We start from the raw sequence: 21291 nt of genomic DNA, 5'->3' as shown, positions 1-21291 counted from the left end.
CTTGTAAATTTCCCAGACTAGAGGTGATATCATCCTTGATGCAAAACACTGATTGATGGGGTCAGCATTTTTGAGTTACCAGTGATTTTTTTTTTTTTTGTATTTTTGCCTTTTCTAGGGCCACACTCATGGCATATGGAGGTTCCCAGGCTAGGAGTCTAATCGGAGCTGTAGCCGCCAGCCTGCACCACAGCTCACGGCAAGGCCAGGGATTGAACCCGCAACCCCATGGTTCCTAGTCGGATTCGTTAACCACTGAGCCACAATGGGAACTCCCAAGTTACCAGTGATTTTAATTGGGAGAGATAATAAGTTGACATTTGTTGAGTACTAATTATGTGCCATCTACTGTTCTAAATATTTAATCTATTTAAACTCCACCTCAGAGCAACCCTACGATGTAGGGTCTATTATTATTCCCAATTTGCAGATGGGGGACTTGAAACTTACCAAGTTTTTGTAACTCATTCCAGAAAACCTAGTTAGAAAGTCAAAGAAACTGAATTCAAACCTAGGCAGTCTGGTGCCAGAGCCCAGGAGAGTAGCCCTTGCACTCCACTGCTTTGTGGTAGATGCCAGACAGGCTTCAGTCACTTCCCCCCAAAGAACACTGGTTCCATTAAAATTCATCAGAGTGCTCTAAGCTAATCTGATTGAGCTTGCTGCTGGGAAATTGATCGTGATGTTTGACTCCCTTTCTAGCTGTCCTGCCCCATTTCTCACTTAGACACACACACACACACACACACAGTCACATTTTTCCTTTCCCTCTGGCTCACTGGAAGGAATGATGATATCATAGCTACTGTGGATCTGTGAACGATGGTAGTACAGACTGGTGAAAATGAGTCAGGGGCCATTCATTGGAAAGATCGTGTGTGTGTGTGTGTGTGTGTGTGTGTGTGTGTGTGTGTGTGTGTGTGTATTGTATTTTCACCATGGATGTAGTAACTTGGTTACAGTTGCTTAGTAACTATTCACTGTTAAAACTAATTTTTAGGGAGTTCCCATTGTAGTTCAGTGGTAATGAACCTGACTCGCCTCCATGAGAATGTGGGTTTGATCCCTGGCCTCGCTTAGTGGGTTAAAGGATCCAGCATTGCTGTGGCCATGGCTTTGGCTGGCGGCTACAGCTCCCATTTGACCCCTAGCCTGGGAACCTCCATTTGCTGCAGGTGCAGCCCTAAAAAGACAAAAACAAAACAAAACAAAAAAAACGAGTAATTTTTAAAAAATGAAACGGGCTCTGGTAAAAGTCCACGCAGATTATCCTACCCCTTTTATAGTCAGTCTCTAGTTCTTAGCACCGTCATGGCAAAACAAAAATCCAGAAGTCCTCTGTGCTTTACCTTTCCCCTTACTCCTCTCATTTGTTTGCTGGCCACTGAAAACACTATGCCAGATTTTGCAAGTTCAGACATTTGAATGCATGGCATGGAATTGCTTCACAGTAGCTTTTTATAATGCTGTTTCTAGCGAGTTCCCTGGTGGCTCAGTGGGTTAAGGATCCAGCATTGTCACTGCTGTGGTGCGGGTTTGATCCCTGGCCCTGGAACTTCCACATGCTGTGGGCTTGGCCAAAGAACCCCCCAAACCAAATGCTAATTTTACATATTTATTGGCAAAACTCTAACTGCTGTCCTTCACTAAAAGAGAAGAATTAAATAACTTTTGTACTTGGAGTGGTTGGCATCCTACCACACTTAATTTGAGTGTAGTGTACCCTCAGTCTGAGAGGTGGGCTCAGTGGAATCCAAGGACTTTAGGTCTGAGGTGCAGTAGAGCCCCATCCTTCAGCTAGACTCCATGGCTGCCCCATGACAAATCCCCAAGATGTACTTGCTCTGGAACCTTAGGTGAGTTATTCATACTCTTCAAAGATTCATTTTTTTAATCCATGGTTGGAAATAGTACTAGTCCCAAACTCAGTGTTGCTGTGGGGAATGAAGTGAGACAATGGGTATGCAACAGGCCAGAGGGCACCCAAGCCAGTAATGACATGGAACTCTCACTTAACGCCAGGAGTGCTCCAGGGTCCCCAAGCCAGAAAGTCATAAGCAAATGTGTAGGGGGTGTCTGTCATTAGTGGTGAGACGTTGTGAAGTATCAGCTTGTACATATTTGGCCATCCATGCAGTCCTTGAAAAACATGTTAGTAATTTGCCAACTTTAAAAATCAGGAGATTTTGAGTTCCCATTGTGGCACAGTGGAAATGAATCCAACTAGGAACCATGAGGCTTCGGGTTCGATCCCTGGCCTCACTCAGTGGGTTAAAGACCCGGCGTTGCTGTGAGCTGTGGTGTAGGTAACAGGTGCAGCTCAGATCTGACGTTGCTGTGGCTGTAGTGTAGGCTGGCAGCTGAATCTCCTATTTGACCCCGAGCCTGGGAACCTTCATATGCCGTGGGTGCAGCCCTAAAAAAAAGCAAAAAAAAAAAAAAAAAAAAAAAAACCGAAAAAACTATGGTAATTTAGCTTGGACAAAAGAGCTCCCTTGTGGCTCAGTGGGTTAAGGATCTGGCATTGTCACTGCTGTGGCTCTGACAACTGCTGTGTCACGGGTTCGATCCCTGGTCTGGGAACTCCTGTATGCTGCAGGTGCAGCCAAGGGAAAAAAAAAATCAGATTTCATACAACTGAATTTCTGGCTTCTCTTGAAAATGTGGGAACATTGGAAAACCTCCAGTCCTCTTTCCTATGTGGCAGCTGTAAACTGGAACTGAGATGGGGTTGTATCTCCAGGCACTCTCTCTTTAATTGTCATCTGCCAGCTCCAAGGCATTTAAGTTAGCTGCTACCTGGTATGCAGAACATCTTAACCTGTGCCTGGACCTAGCAACAGTAATAGCAGTGGGTGTCCAGCCCTTTCCATGTAGAGGAGGCTGTGAGGCAGGACCCCCAGTAAAGCAAAGTTACTGGAAGTCATCATCTAAGAACTCTCACAACTGAACTGGAATGTCAGTAACCTTACTAGTTTGAGCAGCTTTAGGCCTATTCTTCAGAAACATTTCAAGCTAGGGGACAAGAATGTATTTACGTGCCTTTCATATTGGGGTATTTAGTTGGAAATTCAAAGGGACGTTCTCAAACCAGGAGAATAGCTCTGGTCAAAAGCTCTTCTATGGCCTGTCTTTTCCCTTTTCTGATACATCTAGACAAAGCCTAGTTTTGAATAAATACTCCAGGCTGCCTCATTGATCTCACTGGAGAAGGGGAAAGAGGGAATAAAGGAAATTCTCAAAATATTCTTAAAGCATAATTGAGGTACATCCTTTTTTTTTTTTGCCATTTCTTGGGCCGCTCCTGCGGCATATGGAGGTTCCCAGGCTAGGGGTCGAATCGGAGCTGTAGCCGCCAGCCGACGCCAGAGCCACAGCAACGAAGGATCCGAGCTGCATCTGCGAGACACACCACAGCTCACGGCAACGCCGGATCCTTTAACTCACCGAGCAAGGCCAGGGATCGAACGAACCGTAACCTCACGGTTCCTAGTCGGATTCGTTAACCACTGAGCCACGACGGGAACTCCAAGGTACATCTTTGATGTAACTAAACACTTCTGTCACAGAGTGGGAAAGGAGAGAAGTGGCAGTAACCCAAGGCGGTTTGGGGGACTTTGGCCCTTCATTCTTTTCATGAGTACCTGCCACAAGGCCCTGCAAGAAAATATGCAACTAAGTTAAATAATTACAAATGAAAGTATTCCATCCCCTTAAGCCCTGAGTGTCTCAGTTTCTTCAACTATAAAACAGGAATAATAATAAATGGTGCTGTGAGGATTAGAGAGCCTCAGAACAAGACTTTAACAATTAGTTTCTCTCGATTTCCCATCTTCCTCAGGTTGTTTAATGTTGTCTGTGACTAACATCACAAGAGGTGACATACTTTTTGTTAACAAAGTAAAAAAAAATTTTTTTTTTTTTGGTAACAAAAAGTTAGTTGTGTTATTTTGGGTCTCCTCCTTTGCTTTTTTTCTCTTGCACTGCTATACGACGGCTCTCTCATACCAAATGACCTCTTCCTGGGATTGATATTTCAAATCTATAACTTGTTAAACGGATACCAAAAAAAAAAAAAAAAAAAAAAAAGGCGGTAGTACTTAGTTAACCACACCCAAAAGTGACTGCAGATGCTCATCTGTTGCCTTGGTGATGCAGAGTATTTTGTACAACACTTGGCCTGGGGGACTGGTGATGAGTCATACTCATGGCTGGGTGGGGAGAGGGCAACTGCTTTCAATTAAAACCGCCAGCCAGACCAAAGCTGAGTTAGGAACTCCCCAGTTTCCTGCAGTAAATCAGAGACATCTCAGGTCTGGGGGTTTGGTTGTACATGTGGGGTTTTTGTCATGTGAACTTTTTCTCCTATTTTCTTCCTTTGGCTAGAGGGAACTATAGATACCCTTTTGCTCTTCCACATATATCAAGAAAAAACTGCAGACTTAGTTCTTAAAATAAGGTCTGTTTTCCTGTACACTCTTGACACAACTAAACCTAAAAAAGGCTTTTAGTGAGCTGCTGCTTCTCTCATTGTCTCTTCACAAATACTCATTGTCCATAAATGAGGCATGCCGAAGTGTGTTATTCAGCATTTTCTTTTTAGTAGGAGACAAGCACACAGCAGGACATTTTTTCAGAATTGTTTGAACAACTACAGGCATCGTAATTTCAGGATGGAAAATCTGTACCAGATATGACTCCTCTGGAATTTACTAGCTGGCTGAAATTGGCATCAGGCAAGCTGAGAAGCAGAGTTTCATGCTATCCTCTGATAAGGATGTACCATGGGTCTCAAGTGGTTAGTTTGGATAAATATTGCTTAATTTTCATTGACCATCCTTAGCATATTGGGCAGAAGCAGAATTTACACATGCCCTGTAGGAAAGACATGCTAATCAAAGTCAATCTCTTAATTACCTAACTAGGTCTCCCTGAGCTTTTGTCTTGCCCAAGGCACCATGCTAGACCATAAGCAGAGATATAAATGCTCTAAAACCGGCTCTTACCTTTTAAGAATTTCTGATTTAGGGGAAAGGAGACCAAAAAAGCAGGAAAAAGTAACTAGCAATAATATGATGCATAAGGGAATATAAAATGGGTGGTGCATGTGTGGAAGCGAAATCACTGTGGGCTGTGGTGAAGTCAGGTGGGATTTGAAGTAAGCCTTGAAGGTTGCGGAGAGAAGAGGGAGAGGGCACTCAGGAAGGGGAAAGACAGGACAACATGCAGAGGTCACGTCTCAGCACTGAAACCTAGTCTAGGCAGGGATGTTAGCACAGGCCAAAGGAGAGTCAGAAACTGAGGATGAGACAAGGTGTTGGTGTGCGGTGCTATTAGCCTATAGTTGGGGTGGTGGAAGCTGTCAGCTGCACAGAACATAGTGATCGTGGAGCCAAACAAAACCAGGAGAGTCATGTAGAATCCAAAGGAGGCTATTAAAAATGTTGTGAGGTATGACCTTGCCAAGCAAGGAAAAGACAAGATGAATACAGAATTCATCAATTCAAATCATGCAACAAAAAGCAAAAGTTTAGGAGTTCCTGTTGTGGCTCAGTGGGTTAAGAACCCAACATAGTATCCATGAGGACGTAGGTTCGATCCCTGGCCTCGCTCAGTGGGTTAAGGATCCAGCATTGCCACAAGCTGCGGTGTAGGTCACAGATGAAGCTCAGGTCTGGCATTGCTGTGGCTGTGGCATAGGCTGGCAGCAGCATCTCCGATTTGACCCCTAGTCCTGGAACTTCTATATGCCGCAAGGGCAACCCTAAAAAAAAAGAAACAAAAGAAACAAAAGTTTATAGTGTAATTCAATTAGGCGCAAAAGATCTGATGAACGGACATTATGACAGTATAGTGAGTTGAGAGCCAAATGGAAGGTCTTGTTAATAGAAAAAAAATAAAAGTAAAATATACTAAAGCTACAAAGTCCGTTTTAAACTGTTTAAGGGCATTTAATTAATTTGTGAAGGCACACCTTAAAAGTGGTGAATTTTGCTTGATAAATAACTAGAAAATGAAGAGTTGTACTTTAATAAACCAAATATTAATCTTAAAAATCAAAGCATCTGCAAATAGTTTTTTCCTGTGCATAACTGCTGCTTTGGAGGAAAAAGAAACAATGACAGCATAGGACCTCGAGTCAGCCGTGGCACGTTCTAAGCAGCCAAATGTCTTCTCTGACAAAGTGCTTTGCACCTGATGAAACTATATTACCATGAACAAAACTGGTACTGGCCTCTTTGGTTTTTTGGTTTTGTTTCTGTTTTTGTTTTTTGCTTTTTAGGGCCGCACCGGTGGCATATGAAGTTCCCAGGCTAGGGAGTCCAATCAGAACTGCAGCTGTCGGCCTACAGCCACGGCAATGCGGGATCCTTAACCCACTGAGTGAGGCCAGGGATGGAACTCACATCCTCATGGATACTCGTCAGATTCATTTCAGCTGCACCACAACGGGAACTCCTGGTCTCTTTATTATATAGGACATTAGTTATCATTAACCTGGACCTTTTAAGTAGAATTCAGTGTGTGCTGAGATTGGGCCAAAATTCAGGGGAGTGGTATAAAACACATTAGAACAGGAGAGCTTTTAAAAAATAGTACTGAATTGGGCCCCACTGCTGAGCAGTTGAATCAGAATCCCTGGGGTGGGGACCTGGCATCATCACTGTTTTGTTGGTTTTTTTTTCTAAAAGCTCCTGCCTGCCCCTCCCTGGATTCTCTGCACCTCTGGAGCTGGGAACCACCAGGGTGGATGGAAACCATGTCCTGACCTGAAGCGGAAAGAGTAGTTTTAGAGTCCCAGCTCTGAAAGAGCTCACTGTACATCCTCGGGGAAGTCATTTGAACTGTCTTGTTAACTTCACTAAATAAGATTGGCCCCTAACTAGCTCCAACATTCTGTGATTCACTGAAGAGAAACCGCTTCCTTTATTAGCTCAGTTACTGATCTGTCCACAAGCACAACCCAATGGCCCCCTTGAACTGGGTGAATTTCACACAGGAAAGAAGGTGCTAGATGTCACTCCAGAGACAGGCAGAGCTGGTCCAGAAAACAAATGAGAAAAGAAACAATAGCAACAACAAGAGCAGACTCACTTCCCTTGGCTTGCCTGCATCCTTGTTTCTAAAGTGAATTTAGACAGGCAAAGAATAATTAACTCTCAGGTGGAGGCTTATATCTTGTATTAATTTTCTATTGTTGCTGTAAGAAATTACCACAAAATTAGCAGGTTAAACAACACAGATGCACAGTTCCTGCCGAGGTTCAGTGGGTTAAGAATCTGACTGTAGCGTGGTTTGGGTTGCTGCAGAAGTGCAGATTCTGATCCCCGGCTGGCAGTGGGTTAAAGGATCCAGCATTGCCTTAGCTGGGGCAGAGGTTGCAGCTGTGGCTTGCATTTAGTCCCTGGTTCAGGAACTTCCATATGCTGTGCATGTGGCCATAAAAAAATAAAATAGTAAAAACAAACAAAAAAACCCCACAGATGCATTATCTTACTGTTCTCTAGATTAGAAGTCTGACACGGTGTTACAGGGCTAAAATCCAGGTGTCCATAGGCTGTATTCCTTTCTAGAGGCTCTAGGAGAGGAATTGTTTCCTTCCTCATTTGGGTAGTTGGCAAACTTTAGTTCCTTGCTGCTATAGGACTCTGATCCCTGAATCCTTGCTGGGTGTTAGCTGAGGGCTGTTCTAGAGACCACCCCCTTCCTCCCTCATCAAAGCCAGTGATGGTAGGTTGAGTGCATCTCCCCCTTCCCATCTCCCCTTCTTCTCCCCTCTTTTCTCTCTAACCCTCTAAGGAAAGTTTCTCTGTTTCTAAGGACTAATGGGATAAAATTGAGCCCATCCAGATAATCCAGGATAATCTCCCTCTTTTAAGGTCTGCAGAGTCTCTTTTGCCATGTAAGATGACACATTCACAGGTTCCAAGGACTGGGATGAGGACATGGGGAGCATGGGGGGAGTAGAGCATTATTCTGCCCACATTTTGCTTCCAGGTGAAGATTTTTTGAAAAGATAAGAAATAGGGGTGGGAATTTGTGGTACAGGGTAAGTCTAAGGTTTATTTTCAGAATCACTGCACACTGATCCTGGAGGGGAGGAAGATATTTATCTGATATAAACTGTTTCCCAGAGTAGGTAGAGGGGAATCCCAGACATTGAGGGAATGTTGGGTCTTATCTTTCTTTTGTAGTTCAGGGATAGAAAATAGGATGTCTAATCCTATTAGTGTATATTCTTTGAGAGCAGGCATCAGGGGCTGAAAGCACCCTCTTTCTGTCCAGAGCCTTTCATCCCTGTCATGTGGAATTCTCTGCTTTTCTAGGGGTCCTTTTAGAAAGCAGGTCTGTCCCTGTTGGTTATACTTCATTTGCTTCTGGCTCAGCTTCTTCAGCACTAACCACATCAAGGAATGGTATTCCAGGCATTGAAAAAAGTGAATGAAAGAAGGCTCAAAAAAGATGAAAATAATTTCTATTTTTTTCAAATCTTCCATATACTTAGGCTCTGAGCTCCAGGTTAGATGGCTTTGAACCCTTAGTACTGGAATGGCGAAGATGTATTTGTTCCGTAAGTATTTCAGTAGGTGCCCACTCTATACAAGACGTGACCAGCCCAAAGATTTCTGAGAGGAAGAAGAAGCAGGGTGTTCTCATCAAAACAGGCATCGAGCCAGCTCTGTGTTCTTGTGACAGGGCTGGCCTTGTGGACTGGGAGTATTTGCACCGCCCGCAATTGTTTACCGACAGACAGGAATCGGAGTCTCCTTGGAGTTACGTTCCTTACTCACATAGTCAATTCACTATTCAGAAGATTGTCTCCACTTTACAGCAGGAGGAAAAAAGAGACTGTCTTTTCATTTTTTTCTTAGGTTTCTTAGGAACTTTTTTTTTTTTTTCTTCCCTGGCATCTTGTGGCAGAGAAAGGAAACAGATTTGTTTTGAAGAGGATGGAAATGTTGCATTCCACTGCTTTCCATTCTGGTGGTTGATTCTGATAAGCGGAATTTGGGAAACATGGCTGGGGAAAAAAAAAAAAAAAAGATTTTTTCCTGATCTTCCATTAAAATGTTGTGCATGACTTTTTCTCCAATTGAACAGTGTCTTTGGTTTGAAACATTTCAGCTCTGGATACTGCAGTGTACCAGAGTGGAAAGAGCGCAGACGAGAGATAACAGGGCTGGATCCAAACCCAGCCCTGCCACTCCTGCATTATATCTTATTTTGTGGGTCACTTAACCTCTCTAAGGTTTTGATTTCCATGGGGGGGGGGAAATGAGATAATACCCCCCTGTATCAGCTAGGGTTATTAGTTTATAACAGCAGAAACCAAGTATGTATTTAATTGCACACATAAGCAGATAAGGATTTATTTAAAAGGTATTAGGTAACTCACAGAATCCAGAGAAAGGAAAATGCATAGAAACTGGGGAAGCCAGGTAGTTGCCAGGACTGCAGGGGAAATATGTTATAAAGCTGGTTTTGTGGCGACAACAGTGTCCTGTAGCTAGATAATCATGTTGTTGACACCAGACACTGCTTGTTGGCTGGTACCTCTGCCCTCTCTGCTTGTGGAAACTTGCGATTGCTGCCCTCCTGCCCTGCCATCAATTCAGTGGATTCTCTGCAGTCTCTAACGAGTGTCACTGATTTCCAATTCAATGTTCAGGGCAAGATGTGTCTGCTTGGAGATCTTTGGTCGTCTACTATTCTCTAGCAGTGAAGGAGCCTGGGAAAGCAAGTATGTAGTATTTCAGCTTCAATAGTGAGAGGTAGGCTCTCCTCATTCACCCCAACTCCAAAGACTGAAAAATTTCTGAACATACCAAGAAGATCCAGATGCCAAGTGGGCAAAAACTCTCAGGAAAAAAACCCCCAAAACAGGAGTTCTCTGGTGGCTCAGTAGGTTAAAGATCCAGTATTGTCACTGCTGTGGTGCTGGTTTGATTCCTGGCCTGGGAATTTCTGCATGCCGTGGGTGTGGCCAACCCCCTGCCCCCCATGCCCCCTGCAACACACCCACAACACTCTTCACTGGAGTCCATCCCTTTGGTGGCCCAAAGGTGACCTATACTTTTTCCTATGGTTACACTTTCAAAAGAAAAAAAATTTCTGCCATTCAACCTAATGCAACTATAATTTGTATGATTTAAAATGCTTTCACATCTTCCCCTGAGGGGCAAACAAAAATCTCATATGTTCATCTCCAGATTCAAGATCTCTAGATGGTGTCCTTTCCTTCTTCAGGGCTGGCATGAGCCCATCTCAATGTTCTGTAATATTTTAGACTGATAGAGTTCCCTTCATGGCTCAGCAGTTAATGAATCTGACTAGCATCCATGAGGATACAGGTTCAATCCCTGGCCTCACTCAGTAGGTTAAGGATCTGGCGTTGCCATGAGCTGTGGCAGAGGCTGGCAGCTACAGCTCCGATTCAGTCCCTAGCCTGGAAACCTCCATATGCCATGAGTGCGGCCCTAAAAGAAAAAAAAAAAATCGTAGACTGAGTTGTAAAGTTAAGGGTCAACCAGCATATCCTATATAAGAGAAAGAGAAAATTAGTATGTGTACTTACATATATATTAAAAGAAAAAAACTATGGATAAATGCTATATCCCATGCTTCCGCGTCAGGTCACAAGGCCAGAACAAATATTTGATTTCCTTTCTTCATTCCACCTTTCCATATCCTTTTATCTTGGCAGACTGATGTTTTTCAGACATTGGTACGACCCAAACCTCCACTCCTGGGGATCCAAGCCCTTGGCAGTCCTACTGTACCTTTTCATTCTGGTCATTGGACATCATGGCTGTACTAAGAGTTACCCCAGGGATCTTGTGGATCCAGCCATGCTCTTCCCAGCCTCGTTATGACACAGCATCCCTACTTCCTCTTAATATTCAGGGTCAGTCATCTCTAACCACACTATAACAAGCACAAAGCCTGTTCCATCAGGGGCATGAGGAATCTGACCTTGTAGTTGACTCTTCAGGGCATGTTGAGATCTGCTCTGGTCAAAGGCCCAGGGCAATGAGTGTCAGTTGTAGGTTGGTTGGTAGGAGATGAACTGGCTTCCCCTGGCACAGTGCCTCACTCAAAGGGCAGAATCATCAGGGAAGGCTTGAAACAGTCTTATTGGACAAGGAGGGGGTGGCAGGTTGGTTGGTGAGGAAGATTCAGTGAGGGTGAGGTTTTTAAGTGCTCTGAGTTGACCAAATGATACCCAATTTTGCAATTCCAGTACAGGCAGACCTCAGAGATATTGCAGGTTCGGTTTCAGACCACTGCAATAAAGCAAATATTGCAATAAATGGATAAATGAATCATTTTATTTTGGTTTGCCAGTGCATGTAAAAGTTATGTTTAGGAGTTCCCACTGTGCTCCTATGCTGTAGCTGTGGCATAAGTCGCAGATGTGGCTGGGATTTGATCCCTGGCCTGGAAACTTCCGTATACCATGGGTGTGGCTGAAAAAGGAAAAAAAAAGTTATGTTTACACTACTGTGATGTGTGCAATATAGCATTATGTCAAAAAAGTGTACATACCTTAATTAAAAAAAATACTTCATTGCTAAAAGATACTATCATCTGACAATTCAGGGTTGCCACAAACCTTTAATTTGTAGACAATGAAATGTCTGTGAAGTGCAATAATGCAAACCAATAGAATGAGGGTATGCCTGTACTGGGGTTAAATTTTTTAGGCTGAATCTCACACAAAAAGTCTTGCAAGGCTATGAATTTAATATATTATTTGGTGACTCACAGAAACAAATTTCGTGTTGGTTTTTGACTGTCTCAGTCTTGTAGCCTTGAGAGGTAAGGGTTATTTATTTACTTATTTATTTATTGGCTGTGCCCATGGCATATGGAACTTCCTGGGCCAGGGATCTAACCCACACCTTGGTAGCAACCTAAGCCGTAGCAGTGACAATGCCAGATCCTTAACTTATAGGCCACGAGGAAATTCCATATCTTTATTTTTTTAAACATTAAAAAATGATAAAATGTATATAAGAGAGCTTTAATTTTCAAGTTATATGAAGTTTTGGATTTCAGTCTCTGTTGTGCAGGTAAAATGTAAGACTTTGTGCTTATTACTGTCTTTCTTCATTCTATCCAGTGACATTAGAAGAAACTGCCTCACTCCAGAGTTCTTGGAATGGAATTCCCCATGCTGTTCATATTGATCTATGATTCCTTTGGCCATCAAATCTTCCCTTCCCTGGGTTCTTTATTCTGCATGACCACAGGTAAGAATTTAATTAGCAATTCTTCATGGTTCCTGCCTCTCCGGGTCATTAGCTTCTGATTCACATCTGAATCAGTCTGTCTGGTAGGTGGCCCAGGTTGCCTGCTAACTGCCTACTTGTTAGGGAGTCTTAGAAAATGAGTACGGGAGTCCCTGTCGTGGCGCAGCAGAAACAAATCCAGTTAGGAACCAAGAGGTTGCAGGTTCGCTCCCTGACCTTGCTCAGTGGGTTAAGGATCCAGTGTTGTCGTGAGCTGTGGTGTAGGTCACAGATGTGGCATGGATCTTGAGTTGCTGCGGCTGTGGTGTAGGCTGGCAGCTACAGCTCCGATTGGACCCCTAGCCTGGGAATCTCCATGTGCCATGGGTGCAGCCCTAAAAAGACAAAAAGGCAAAAGAATAAAAATAAAGAAAATAAAGTGAGTACCTGGCTTTCCAGCCTTTTAGAGGGAGCCAGACTGCTTCCAACAAGACTCCTGGGAGAAAGAATTTCTCAAATGTATGCAGGGAATTCAGGTGCTGGGCATCCTAAAATCCTAAAATACTGCAATCCTTATGAGGTTGCTAGGGAGACTAACAGAGATGATATCCCACAAGCATATAACATATGACCTGGTATGTATTATATCTCCACCAGTGTTATTTCCTAGCATCTCTCTGGGTATTAAAATTAATAAGACTGAGCCGTGAAGGATGGGACTGTGAATATGTAGTTCGACTTAAGAATTGAAATTATGATGAAAGATTTAGATCAAAGTTTAATAGGGAAGCTAGGAAGGGTTATATTAAAGCTTGTCTCCTAATACTTAGAAAACTTCTATTTTCAGTATAAATATTTTAATTGAGAAAAAGGTTAAATACAGTATTTCCTCAGTATCCACGGGGCTGGGGGTGGGTTGGTTCCAGGACCCCCAGTGATACCAAAATCCAAGGATGTTCAAGTCTCTGATATAAAATGGCATAGTACAATCAGTGGAAACTGCGGATAGCAGAGGGCCAGCTGTATTCAACTTTTTTCCTAAAAAGTTCTATAGTAACTTTTTTAAAAAAAGATTTTATCTGGTTCTTATTATGCAAAGAAGATAAACAATTAAACAAAATTTGAATCTGTCTTCATCCATAGAAAGTTGTTTGGACCAGACGTAGTTTCTATATTGTTGCTGATTTCTCATTGGACATGAACTTGCTTCTGCTTGCTCTTCCTTCTGGGTGTCTGAATTTTCTTCATGTTTGGTTTAAACTTACGAATGTGTATAAAAGGATTAGCAAAAGTGCAAAAATACTGTTTTGACTCCCCAGCTGGATCCAAAATCCGAATGAAATCGTTCATGAATTTTCTAGGCACAAGCTACATTAAAGTTAGAGGCCCCAGAGGCATATTTATTGGCTTGGAAATTTTATCTTCATCTCTTGGCTTCTATAAGCAGCAAAAGAATGTCACCACTCAAGATTCACTCTGCATGACTTGTGATTCCTTTACATGTGCATACATGGATTAATTCATTCACCAAACATTTATGGAGCTCATAGTACATGGTGAATATTTTGTAGGGTCTGAAAACACAGTGATGAAAAGATTTGATCCCTGAACTTAAGGAGTTCACAGTCTAATAGATAAGACAGATATTGTACTTGTAGTGTAGTATGATGGTCAATGCATTTACAGAATGGTGGCTCAAAGGAGAAAATGGTTAATTATAGTTGGGAGATGAGGCCTGGATTCACAGAGGAAGAGAGACTTGAGCTGAATCTTGAAGAATAACTTCAGTGTGCCCCAGAAGAAGGAGAGAGGGTGTTTCAGATAGAGGCATGGCATGCGCACAGGCATGAAGGCATGAAGTCACCTGATGCGCTGGGGGAAGCGCAGGTAGTTTGGAGCATAGCGTGGGAGAGGGAGTGGCTGGAGATGAGGATGGAGGGGCAGGCCAAAGCCCAAGCGTGGTGGGCTTTTGATACCATGCTGAGGAATGTACACTTCATCCTAAAAGTACTAGAGAGTCTTTGATGTGATTTAAAGGGGGCGGGTTTGAATTTAGAGCAATTACTCTGACAGGAAACTGTATGATCAATGGGGAGTGGAGGTGAAAGTGGAACAGAGTGAAATTGGAGGCAAGGAAATCAACAAGGGCAGAGTGCAATGGTCCTTGTGAGAGAGGTTAGCAGTGCTCATCTCTGACCCTGTCTCCATTCGATATGATGAAGGCACTGTAGCTGTACCAGTATGTATTCAGTTTCTGAAGGACAATAGAGGCAGCTAGCTAGCTGATTGCTAAAGATCTGTATTTCCCTTCCAGGGTGTAGAACAGCTGTTGGGGAGCAGATGCCCAGCCAGGAGCTCTATTATTAAGTTCCCAACCTAGCAGCCTAGTGGGGATGTGCCTGGTTCTCAGCAGAGGAATAGAAGTAGAAGGGAACGTGTTTACTTCAGGGCCAAGGCAGCCGAATATCAGATGTGAGTTCCTTCATAATCTCTGTCTTCCGTCTTTGGCTCCTCCCCCACGCTGACTGAAGTCCCTGAGTCACTGCTTGAAGGAGAGCTGCCAGGCCTGATTGGACTTTATTGTGGTGTTTGATGCAGCAGTTAGCCTGTTTGTTCTATTTCCAAATTACAGAAATTTGTTGTTAGACTTTAATAAGGACTTTCTGCTAACCTACTCAGGCTAACTGTGAATCACTTCATGAATTATGAATTATTTTGACAGTGATCCTCTCCATAGACCTATATAACGTGTGTCCTATTTATTGAAAGCTCTCTCCATGACTTCTGGAGTTGGAGGTTGGTCCATGCTGTGTTCTACAGAGTGACTGGGGTGGCAACCAGAAGGAGGTTGAACCATGTCATCTCATGCTACTTCTCTGGACTGTATCCTGCTAGTTTGGCGAAGTTATGCTGTAACTTGTTTTAAGCACTGTTTCAAAATCTTTCCTTTTTATTTCCACAAATATTTTTTGGCAACTATCATGTGCCAGGCTTCGTTGTAAAGTTTTGCTTTGTGTCTAGAACTCTGCTAGAGTGTTCTGGTGCAGTAATGAACCAGTATGCCTAATCTTAGTGAGTACTGGTGAAGGCAGAGAATCAAGGAAACTTTTACAAAGTGATATGGTAAGTGCTCTATTTGGGAAGGACAGGATGCCTTGAGAGCAGGTAGAAGGCACACAGAATGTGATCTTGGAAATTGAGGAAGGCTTCCTGGAGGAGGTGACATGTAAGTAAGTATTTCAAGGTTGAAATATTTCCGGAGTTAGTTAGATGAAGAGGAGGAGATAGAGTGCTCTAGGAGGAGAAAGAATATGCAAAGGCCTAGAAGAGTGAGAGCAAGGAATGAGCTGAAACAAGTTCTGTGCACCTAGAGAGCAGAGTGCACATTGGGAGGTGGCAAAGGCTAATGTTGGAGAAGGAAGCAGGGGCCTAATGATGAAGGGAATTGTAGGCCATGTAAGGGCACTATTTTAGCTTGGGGTACCCCCAAAACAACAACTGAGGTAAGGGTTCGGGTGGAAGTAGTTTGTTTAGAAGGTGGTCCTAGGAAGCATGGTGAAGGAATGGGAAAGTAAGAAAGCCTGAAAAGGCTGTATTAACCAACAGGGCACTACTCTGGGCAGCTGAAGCTCAGTGCCACTGGAGACCCCTGAAAGATCATGTAGGACATGCCTCTTAGCTGTCGCATTGACGTGAGGAAGGAGACACATTTATCCAGCACTCTTGTCCCTCGTGGGTTGGAGATTGCTCCTGGGGACCTGCCCTAGCTCCTTAGAGAATGCCCTTGGGCAGGCTGAGAGACACAAAGCCATTGCCTGTGTGGGAGCAGTCTGTAAATGATATCCAGGGTGGGCCAACAGGTTGGGAGCAAGGCACTCACAGCATCTCTTAAGTGTTTAAACTTTGCCTTAAGAGCAAATGGAATGTCTTACAGAGTTTTCAGGAATGCATTTTAGAAAGTTCACTTTGGCTGAGTGGAGAGGGTTGGTTAGAGTGGGGTAAAACTGAAGTAGACAGATGAGTTAAGAGTTCTTTTGGGAGTTCCTGCTGTGGCTCAGCAGGTTACGAACCCGACTGGCATCCATGAGGACTCAAGTTCAATCCCTGGCCTCGATCAGTGGATTGAGGATCCAGCATTGCCGTGAGCTGTGGTGTAGGTCACAGATGTGGTTCAGATCCCATGTTGCTGTGGCTGTGGTGTAGGCTGGCAGCTGCAGTTCTGATTCTATCCCTAGCCTGGGAACTTCCATATGCTGCAGGTGTGGCTATAAAAAAAAAAAAATCAATAGTTCTTTTAATAATATTTCCTTTCTGCTTCAATAAGCCTGAGTGAATTTTGTTGTTTGAAATCAAGAGCCACCAAAAGGTGAGCTTTTTTGTTTGTGGAGTGAGCTAGGCTGGAGAAAATGATGAGTATAGTTTTTTTTAATTTTTATTTTAAATTAGACTTTATTTTTTCCCCCCTTTTTTAGGGCTGTACTTGCGGCATGTGAAAGTTCCCAGGCTAGGGGTTGAATTGGAGCTGTAGCTGCTAGCCTGTGCCACAGCCACAGCAACGCTGGATCTCAGCTGCATCTGCAACCTACACAGATCGCTAACCCACCGAGCAAGGCCAGGGATCCACATCCGCATTCTGTGGACACTAGCGAGGTTCCTGAGCCGCTGAGCCACAATAGGAACTCCCAGACTTTATTTTTTAGAGCAGTTTTAGGTTCAGAGAGAAACTGAGCAGAAAGTAGAGATTTCCCATATACCTCCTGCCTCCACTCCCACATGGCCTTCTCCCCCTTTATTACCATCCCCCACCAGAGTGGTAATTTGGCTACACTGATGAACCTACATGGATGCATCATTACCACCCAGAGTCCATGGTTTACATTACAGTTCACTCTTGGTGCGGTGCCTTCTATAGGTTTGGGCAAATTTATAAAGACATGTATCTACCATTATAGTGCCATGAAGACTAATTTCACTGCCCTCTGTGCATCGTCTGTTCATCCTTCCCTACCCCTTATCCACTGACAACCACTGATTTTTTTAAATGGCCTTTTCTAGATATAGTTGAAATCATACTGTGCGTAACCTTTTTAGATTGAATTATTTCACTTAGTAATATGCATTTAAGTTTCCTGTGTCTTTTCCTAGCTCTTTTTTTAAAAATAAAAAAACCCTAAATAATGTTTCATTGGATGTACCAGTTTATCTGTTCACCTACTGAAAGATATCTTGGTTGCTTCCAAGTTTTGTCAGTTACGAATAAAGGTTCTGCAAATCCATGTGCAGGTTCTTGTGTGGACATGTGTTTTTTCCACATGTTTGGGTAAATATCAAAGTGTATGATTGCTGAATTGTATGGAAAGAGTATGCTTAGTTTTGTAAGAAACCTCCAAACTGCCTTCTACAGTGACTGTGCCCTTTTGTATTCCCACCAGCAATGAATGAGCGTCCAGTTACTCCACATCCCTGTCGGTATTTGGTGTTATCAGTGTTCTGGATTTTGGCCATGCTAGTGTGTGTATATAGTGGTATCTTGTTGTTTTTAATTTTCATTTCCCCAATGACATATGATGTGGAGCCATCTGAATATCTTCTTTGGTGAGATAGCTACTAAAGTCTTTAGCCCATTTTTTTTTAAATGGGCTGTTTTCTTATTGCTGAGTTTGAGTTCTCTGAATATTTTGGGTAACAGTTTTTATAAGGTGTGTCTATTGCAGATATTTTTTTCTCAGTCCGTGGTTTGCCTTTTCCGTCATTCCCCACAGAATAGAAATTTTTCATTTTAATAAAACCTGGCTTATCAATTCTTTTTTTCATGGATCGTGCCTTCCGTGTTATATCTAAAAGGTTACTACTAAGCTTCAGGTCACCAGATTTTCTCCCATGTTATCTTTTAGGAAGCTTATAGTTTTTTCATATTACATTGCCCATCTGTTTTTCTGTTTTTTTTTTTTTTTTTTTTTTTTTTTTTTTCTGGGGTCACATCTACAGCATATGGAAGTTCCCAGGCTAGAGGTTGAATCAGAGCTGAAGCTGCTGGCCTGTGCCACAGCCGTGGCAATGCCAGATCCGAGTTGCATCTGTGATCTACCCCACGGCTCATTGCAGTGTTGGATCTTTATCCCTCTGAGCAAGGCCAGGGATCTAACCCATACCCTCACGGACACCGTGTCAGGTTCTTAACCCGCTGAGCCACAACAGGAACTCCTGTCCATCTGTTCTTGCTTTTTGTCTCTTTTATCATTAGAGCCTGTCTGTAATATCTTTAGCATATTCATCATATTTGTTTTAAATTACTGTTAGGTTATTCCAGTAGCCCTGCCTTATTTGAGTGTGATTCTGATGCTTCTCTGTCTCTTTAAACTGTATTTTTAGCCTTTTGGTATGTCTTGTGTTTTTTTTTTTTTTTTTTTTTTGATACTTAGACATGAGGTACCGGGTAAAAGGAGCTGTTGTAAAAAGGCCTTTAGTAACCAGCGGTAAGGTTTGGGGGGAGGGGAGGCGTTCCATATTCCCAATTAGTCTTAGTCTTTTAATAAGCCTGTGCTTTTAGACTGTGAACTTCACACATATGTCTCAGTTCCTCCCCACCTCCCTTTAGGTGAGACGGGAGGGCTAGCGTGGGCCGAAGTGATAGTTCCTTTTCCCAGCTATGGAAGTCTACAGCCCTCTGGAGCGGGGTATTTTCCTTCCCCCAGGTCAGTTAGGCTCTGATAAAACCCTAGCCAGCTCTGGTTTAATAGGTTCTTCTGAGGACAGACCTTCTTAAGAAAGACAGAGTGCTCTGGAGTATTTTGTAATGGTTCTATTTCTCTTTCTCTTGCTGGAAGCACTTTGAGATTTTTCTACAATATTCACTGTGAGAACCTGGTGGAATTTCAGAAGGTAAACTTTTTAGACGTATGGGATCCTCCCAGTGACTGGGCCTCCCTGGAATTTTTATCTCTTAGACGTGCTCACTTTGAGCCTCCAGTCATTTGTCAGCTACGGCTCAGATTTCCCTACCCTGACACTGATTGTCATGGATGTTTCTGTTGCAGTGGGTTGTGATCCTCTGTAGTCTTCTTGTTGACCTCTCCAATTTGGGGGGCAGTGGTTTTCCCTGTGACCTCACTTCTCTGACAGATCTAAGAAGAGCTGTTGATTTTTCAGTTTGTTCAGCTTTTTGCTTGTTAAACTGGCACAGTGACTTCCAAGCTTCTTACATGCCAGACTGAAAAACCATGATTGTAGTGGTTATGTTGAGATTGAGAGGCCTGCGGAACATCTAAATGGAGTTGTTACTATGCGGATGGTAATTGAATGGGAAGTATGATAAGTGCAATTTCTGAGGGTGGAGTTAATGTGGGAAGAGAGGGCCTAGGCATTATCCTTAAGCAAGATCAGCATTTAAGGAAGAAGAGATGTCCGGAAGGGAGAATAAGAATAAACCTGAGAGGCAGAAGAAAAACCAGAAGAATTAACACCTTGTGAAACCCAAGGGGAGAATGTTTTAAAAGAAGGAATAGGAGTTCCCTAGTGGCTCAGTGGGTTAAGGATCTGGCATTGCCACTACTGTGACATGAGTTTGATCCCTGGCCTGGGAATTCCCACATGTGATGAGCATGACCAAAAATAAATAAATAAATAAATAAATAAAAGAAGGAATAGGCAACAAGAATGAATCCTACAGAAAGGTCAAACATATTAAAGGGTAAAAATTGTCTACTGGAGGAAGCTTTTTGGTAGTTTGGGTGGAAACATTTTCAGTGGAGTGGTATGGGCATAATACAGAGCAGAAAGAATTGCGAAGGAGGAGGTAAGGGAATGGAGATGGCAGGTGAGATTAATTTTTTTCAAGAAATTTGTGGAATATGGGTTTGAGGGAGCACTTTTTTCCTAGCAGCAAGGCAGGCATAGATAAACACTCATAGGAATGAGTGGAATGAGCTGGTAGAGGGAGTGTCGGAAAGAAGATGTGGAAGAGAGTAACTGGTGGCATGAAATCCTAGAAGTCAAGGAGGATATGAGAACCAGAGCGCAGGACAGGGATTCATTTTAGAGGGAAGAGGAGGTCTGGTCCATTTTAAAAGGAGAAAAGCAGGAAAGAATCAGCATAGGCTATATATTATGTCATTTAATCCTTACAAAACGCTCCAGGAATGGATATAGTTTTCCCCAATTTATAAGTGACCTGGGAAGGTTTGATAACTTGCTCAAAGTCACAAAAGAGAATTTAGGTCTTCTGGCCCCTAGGGTGCTTTGATGCTCATTCGCCTGCAATATCTTAAAAGCTTAAGTTCCCACCTAGGAAGTGCCCTGAAAATGACTAAAATTTAGTTATGCCCTTGGTTTATGACTTGATAAGCCAGAATGGAAAGTGCTTTTACTGGAACAAATAGAGACTGGTGTTTTGGTAGAGATTTAGCAAAAGAAACTGCCCTTAATTAATGTTTGACCAGTTCGGTACCAAAGGTCTGATTTTTCTTCCTGAGCCAGACTTTGCTAGAATAAACAAGCTTGCTTTTGCCTCTGTGTGTGGCTGAGAAGTACCAACATGAATATTTTATATAATTATCTCTTTTATTTCTCCCAACAGTCCTGCCACATGGATATAATTGGGTCTGTGTTACAAATGAGAGAACTGAAGCTCAAAGAGGTCAAGTAATTTGCCCAAGGCAAACACCGGTCTTTCTGACTCCAAGCTTTTGCTCTTTCAACAAAGCTTTACCTCATATAGCTTGAGGGTACGGAGGGACTTGTTGGTTAGAAGATGAATTATGAGGCTTTGTAATATCCCCTGGCATACAATCTGTTTACCAGGATTTTGTTTTTCTCCTTTCAGCTTCCTAAACTTAAATTGAGAAAGAGTTACAGGACTAATAATAGTCAGTATTTGTATAGTGCCAAGTACATACCAAGCATTGTTCTAGGTGCTGTAGAAATAATAATTTAATGCTAGATGTTATTTCTATTAATTTCTCCTTTTTATATAGGCAAAAACAGGCACAGAGAGGCTGAGTAGCTTGTTTAAGGTTACACAGCATGTAAGCAGCAAAGCCAGAACTTGAACCCAGAAAAC

At 42.8% G+C, this 21291-nt stretch overlaps 1 long non-coding RNA gene across 1 annotated transcript in view; it reads left to right on the top strand.

Annotated features, from left to right (window-relative positions):
• The window catches only part of LOC110260323, a 31420-nt gene extending 14690 nt beyond the window's left edge, over positions 1–16730 (top strand). The window contains exons 3-4 of the long non-coding RNA XR_002343437.1: positions 12125–12254; positions 15003–16730. This is a non-coding gene — a long non-coding RNA (uncharacterized LOC110260323). The remainder of the gene's footprint in view (positions 1–12124; positions 12255–15002) is intronic.

This window comes from Sus scrofa, chromosome 4 (genome assembly GCF_000003025.6).
Source record: "Sus scrofa isolate TJ Tabasco breed Duroc chromosome 4, Sscrofa11.1, whole genome shotgun sequence".
Taxonomy (NCBI): domain Eukaryota; kingdom Metazoa; phylum Chordata; class Mammalia; order Artiodactyla; family Suidae; genus Sus; species Sus scrofa.
Note: the sequence above shows the minus strand (reverse complement) of the source record. Positions and strands in the feature narration are given on the sequence as shown.